This window comes from Zea mays, chromosome 10, assembly GCF_902167145.1.
Source record: "Zea mays cultivar B73 chromosome 10, Zm-B73-REFERENCE-NAM-5.0, whole genome shotgun sequence".
Classification (NCBI taxonomy): Eukaryota; Viridiplantae; Streptophyta; class Magnoliopsida; order Poales; family Poaceae; genus Zea; species Zea mays.
In genome coordinates, this window is record NC_050105.1 from 89,771,945 (window position 1) to 89,778,561 (window position 6,617).

General features: G+C 46.7%; 1 pseudogene; it reads left to right on the forward strand.

The window, feature by feature from the left end:
- Positions 1 to 1,215: 1,215 nt before the first annotated feature.
- Positions 1,216 to 4,355, forward strand: LOC103642609 (putative callose synthase 6; annotated as a pseudogene).
- Positions 4,356 to 6,617: the final 2,262 nt, after the last annotated feature.

Genomic DNA, 6,617 nt, shown 5'->3' on the forward strand with positions numbered 1-6,617 from the left:
CCCGCGCACGCGCACCCCCTCCCCTCGGCGCCCCTCGCTTCCCCCAGCCATGCAATGCTCGCCTCAGCCTTCGCCTTGACAGAGGACGCACGACCGTTGTGCCCGCCCTGCTCGCGATGACCCATCCTCCCCCCGATTATCGTCGTCGCACCCACCTCCGCTCGCGATGCCCCCTGCCACCCGCCGCACCCACCTCCGCTACTCTATAAGGACGCAGTGTGGGCGTCCACAGTAGCGTCACCATGCCCCCGCCCCACGAGTCGTCCCTGTCCCACCGCCTCGCGTCCCGCTATTGCGCTGATGCCTCCCCACCAAAATCTATACGCCTTGCGTCCCGCTATATGCGCCCCCGCCCCGACGGCCCCCTCCGCGCCATCCTCGCCTGTAAGCCCTCGCGATTCCAGCGCCGTTGTCGCAATGCCCACGCACCCCCTCCCCTCAGCGCCCCTCGCTTCCACCCGCCCCAACGCCCCCACCCCTGTCTTCCCCCAGCCGCGCAATGCTCGCCTTAGCCTTCGCCTTGACAGAGGACGCACGGCCGCCCTGCTAGCGGTGACCCCTTCCCTCCCCCTGATAGTCGTCGCCGCACCCACCTCCGCTCGCGATGCCCCCTGCCACCCGCCACACCCACCTCCGCTACTCTATAAGGACACAGTGTGGGAGTCCAGAGTAGCGTCACCATGCCCTCGCGCGCCCCACGAGTTGTCCCTGTCCCACCGCCTCGTGTCCTGCTATCGCGCTGATGCCTCCCCACCAATATCTATACGCCTCGCTTCCCGCTATATGCGCCCCCGCCCCGACGGCCCCCTCCGCGCCATCCTCGCCTGCAAGCCCTCGCGATTCCAGCGTCGTCGTCGCGATGCCCGCACACGTGCACCCCCTCCCCTCGGTGTCCCTCGCTTCCACCCACCCCGACGCCCCCGCCCCCGTCTTCCCCAGCCATGCAATGCTCGCCTCAGCCTTCGCCTCGATAGAGGACACACGGCCGCTGCGCCCGCCCTGCTCGCGGTGACCCCCCTCCCTTCCCCCGATAGTTGTCGCCACACCCACCTCCGCTCGCGATGCCCCTGCCACCCATCAACACACACCTCTTCCCCTACCTCGCTCGCCCGAGATCTACCGCGACAACCGCAGTAGGACGGACACTGGGGCTTTGAAGTAGTTGGTGGCCGCGACTGCGAGGCCGAGACGAGATAGATTGAGAGAGGTGGGCAGATGGCGACACTGTCGTCGTCGCTTTGCTCCAGCTTCGCCTCCCTGCAGAGCGCCTTCATCGGCCACCCTCGCATCATCACGTCATCTACGCCCCGGTTAGTTTCCCCTTCCCTGCTTCCTATTTGGCCGTGTCTGAGTAGCGACACCCTCACGTGAGGTACGAAGGTAGTAGCACCGAGCGGGCGGGTGGCTACCTCTTCCATTTAGTCACATACTAGCATCTCGCTCGTCGTCAGTCGTAGTTCCTAGCGATCTCTTGTCTCATTGCTGGCCCCCGACGGCTCCGTGTGGCTGCTACTACGAATTCCATTCTTAAATTTTTGTCCACCTGATGGCAGCCTCCAAGTGGCCCAGAGTCTCTCAAACTACGCAGCTGTAGACAACTTATATAGTTGCAACAGTTTTAGTCTTTTGCTGCTGCAAACATGAAATCCAATTCTCTGTTGAACCTGTATTGTGAGTTTATGCGCTATGGCCCAACAACGAATTCGTATTGATTTTTTCTTTGAAGAGGTAGATTAGGGATCTCAATCATTCCAAATGTGTTATTTTCCATCATTTTTGTCTCTGTTGAATCTGTGTTGCTGCTTGTCATTTCTCTATTAAGATAAAATCTGAGGAAAAAAACTTTATATCGATCAACAAGTCTAAAGCTTGCAGTAGAGTGGGCTTATTTGAAATGATTTTGATTATCAATTTTGTGGCACCTGATAAAAGGAACTCAAGTGACATTCAGAGATGAGAGATTGCCTGGATTTCTAGCAAGGTTCATGCAACGTCGGGAGGTGGAAAATTATTTTTTGTCAACCTCAAAGTATGCTTCTTATTACCAACTAGGACTGCATCCCAGTTAGGTCCGGACTATGTAAACAAAGTCCAATACCCTGTCAGCACAGCTCACCCTGCTCCAGGTATATGGGGTTATATTTTGTTTTAAAATCATTCAAGTTCGACAAAAAAATGTGAAGGATTACAACAAGTCAGCTTCATATTTCTTATAGGCTTTTGGTTGTGTGCTTTTGCATAGTAACATGTTGATTTCTACCTGGGGGCTTGGTTCATGTTTGCTGCTTTGAGTAGGAGTGTCAATGGGCTCTAAATTCTATACTATGAAATTTAAGGATTGAATCAGATTAGGATCAGACTCTATTTCTATTAATTTTTGAACTTAAATTTATTTAGGGCCCTGACAATTTGTGAAAAAGTATTTGGATCACGATCAATTACCACCCCTAGCTTTGAGTCAATTAGTTGGTTTGTTTTAAAGTTAAATCCATAAACTATTATTTTCTCAACGAATAATCACTTTGGAGTAGCTTTATTATTTTTACTTTTGCTAGAGCCCAACAGTCTATAAGGAATGTAGCATCCATGTAAGGACGTGGTTTTGTTGTACAGTCTATTGCTTCGTCGTGAGTGTTGCTCCTTCAGCAACAGAGAGTATGTCAAGCCTGGTCTAATTGAGTTGAGTTGGAGTTGTAGTCTGCAAAGGCAACAACTGAGATGATCCACTTTCTGTGGTGGCTTGCTTTATTTTATTTTATTGATTAGCACTTCATGAGATGAGCTCAAGCATATCGGGCAGGTTGTTGGATTTTTGGTATGACCAGTTCTACCAAATTATGCATTCTAATATATTCATGTTGAGATTCTATATACAATTATGAGATCAATTGTGTCCTTATATTTAGATGTACCGAAATTTTATATTCATTGTTTGGACAAGAGACAAACACAACAATTTTTGTAGCTTGATCTTGAGTTTAAACTGTTTTTTCCTTTTTAAGGCAAACTCATGTATTGTTGTACCAAAATGGGCATCTGTTACAAATTATTAAAATGCAAACTATAAGCATTAAGCATCTGGCATACTTGTTTAATTATTTAATATGAAAATAAGCACAACAGACTTGATATCATGTTCAGACAAAAAAGTTTGAGATCATATTGGTGCATAGCATCTATACACATGACACCTAACCACTAGTGCTGGACTTATTCAATGCAGAACAACCAGTAGTGAAGAGACTAAAACAACCTAGCAATGGTGTTGGATGTATCCAAGGAGAGCAATCAGTACCGAAGACCAAAACAGCCTAGCAGCAGGTATGTAGCCTCATCTTGAATGGAGACATCAGACGCGTGTGCTTATTTTATCAGCCACATGAAGCTACCGGTGGCTAATGGCAACGATGAACAAACATTAAGTCATGACATTTATCGACTTGGACATAGATTTGACTTCTACAGAATGTTATCTTTCTATTTTACTACAGTTGGGTTTTATTTCAGTAGCATGGTAGGAAACTTAAATAATAACTCATATATAAAACCTTATGATCAAAGATCACACTATGAATTTCTTCCTCCTATGTAAAAAAAGTAAGGAGATCTCTAGTGGAATTTAAAGAAAACCTAAACTGCAAGGTAGTTGCTAGAACAAAAATAGAGTTAATCTGACCTATGCCATTGTTTCCAGATCAACACCATGTTGAATTATAAATTTTGATACTCGTCCATGTTAAAATATGTTGAAGTTGAAATTGCTTCGTGAGTATTTCTTTATTACTGACAAAGATGGTGTGTGCTTTGGTATCCTTATGCAAAATCTGATTGAGAGAGTTTAAACTTGTCTTTAAATGTTGTATGCCCACCCCTATGCTTTGTGTACTGATCCATAGCTCTTTGTTTCAGGTTACTGTTCCTACTGTCTATGTGTTTCTGTATGGGAGGCTTTGTATGGTTATGAGTGCTCTGGAGAAGTCTATTATCCTGGATCTACGAAATCAGCAGAATGTCAAGGCTCTTGAAAATGCACTGGCTTCACGTTCTATTTGCTAGCTAGGTTTGCTACTTGTCCTCCCTATGGTCATGGAAGTTGGCTTAGAGAAAGGGTTCCGCACAACTTTAGGAGAGTTTGTAATCATGCAACTTCAGTTAGCCTCTGTGTTCTTCGTATTCCAGCTTGGGCAACAAAACCCAATACTATGGGAGAACAATACTCCATGGTGACACAAAATACAGACCTACAGGTGGTGGATTCGTTGTACCATGCAAAGTTTGCTGAAAATTACCGTATGTACTCCTGTAGCCACTTTGTTAAAGGACTGGAATTCTTGATTTTTATATCGCCAATATAGTATTAGTGTTATGGTGATATTTTGCCACGGATTTTGCATACATATTGATGTTTGTCATTCCGTATCTTTGTTTTGTACTAATTTATAACTTTCGTTGAAACGCACGGGCATATATATATAGGGTAAGGCTATTGGGAGCCCTGGGCTTCCATAGCATACAGGAAGCCCCAGCCAGCCATGCACCACCGGACCGCAGCCTGACCGCCAGCCCACCTCCCGCATGCGTCCATTTCTTGCATGCGCGCAATTTGTTTCCATTTGCATGTGCGAGAAACTAGGAAGTGTATCGGTTAACTGCTACATGCATGGAAACAAAAAAAATCTGATTTGAATGATTTATTCTTTCCATAAATATAGGATCTCCATACAACCATGTAGCTAGACTCGTTAGAAACATTTTATGAAATATACTGCTACTAACTATGCTACACAGTGTTGGTATTTATGCAATACGGTACGCTGCGTGAAAAATCAGTTTTCTGCTGCATGTGCACAAATTTAGGATGACATTAATGTGTGTTGAGAGGAAAATGGATTGACATGCATAGAATCAAAAAAAAAATCTGATTTTAATGCTTTATTTTGTCCATAAGAATAGGATCTCTACAACATCAATGCAGTTAGGCTCGTAGAAACCAGTTTATGACATATAATGGTACTAATTATGCTACATTGTGTAGATATTTATGTAGTGTGGTACACCATGTAAAAAATCTGTCTCCTGCTGCATGCACATAAATTTACGATGATAAGAATGTGGGTTGAAAGAAAATGGATTGACATGCATGGAAACAAAATAATCTGATTTAAATGCCTTAATTTGTCCATAAAAATAGGATCTCTACAACAGTTATGCAGCTAGGCTCGTTACAACCAGTTTATGATATATATTGATACAAATTATGCTACATGGTGAAGATATTTATGCATTACGATACACTACTTAAAATTGGAATGTGGGTCACTGTTTGGACGCATATCCATGTTTGATTGTAAAAACCTTCAGTTTTTAGTGTAAAACCTCTCATTTTTTATCGTAAATACCGAGCTAACGTAAATGTTAGAAACCTCATATACACACTGGGTTAGGTAACGAGATAACACATACAAATATATAAACATTTGCGTAAAATGTCAATAGAAATATCATAAACAGAAAATAGATAGAAGGGTAGCCATTGACTGAATATGTCGTAAACACCTATTGACGTTGGCATAAATATGCATACAAAGTAGCATAAAACACGTCGTCTCTCACGCCCCAAGGAAGTCGTCGCCCGCTGCACGTGCCTCTGGGATCTGACGCTGCTCGGGCCTAGGGGAGGCCGTCGTCGCAGCTCGCACTAAGGGAAGTCCCTCCGCCGCCGATCCCATCTCAGTTGTGTTGCCTGTGACGGTGTCGCGTCCGACCGCCAACCGCGAATTCATCGTCCACCCGCCGCGGACCCCTTCTGTCCATGTCGGAACCGCCCGACCGCACGTCGGCCAGAGCCACGCCCTGTCCGCGCCGGATCTCGCCAGACCCGCGCGCTCGCATGTCGGCCATCACCGTCGTGGTCCGCTTGCGTCAGATCAGCCCTCCCATGCATGTTGGTTCCGCTGTCGCGGAACCATTGCAGGTGATGCAGCCCCATGGCGCCTCGGGGAACCGCGAGATCACGCGCACGTGGATGGGACCAGCAGTAGCCGCCGCCGCCGCGCGCTTGGCCAGCGACACCTGCGTTGGGTCCGCACGGCCGCCGTCTCGCATTCAGCCAGTGCCACCCACACTGGATCCACCCGCCCGCAACCGCTGTCGCGCTGTAACCCTAATTCGTGGTGGTCTCGGGTAGCTTTCATAGACGACTCGAGACCTGATCTGTTTGAGGTGGTGCGGCTGAACCGAAAGGTGGCGTTGGGTCAGGGCTTCCGGTCACTCTTTGGAAGCCCAAGGCTCCTAATAGATAAACTATATATATATATATATTAAAAGGCAGGATATGACCGATTGAGAGACTCCAAACACATTCCAAACGAACCAATCTATTACTTTCTTTATCATTCCTGATCTAGTAGTAGCTGTAGCATAGTTCTAGTCGTAGCTTTCCGCATATCCACCTCCGCCCCTATTCGACTCTAACGTCGTCTAGATCATTCTTGGGTGACCTGCTGACCCCAAGATGACCCTAGGATCTTACCCCTCCTGGAGGGGCAAGATCCACTTCACCTAAGATCTCTTCCTCGACTTGATTTATTAATTTCTAGGCAACACTACGTCGTCTA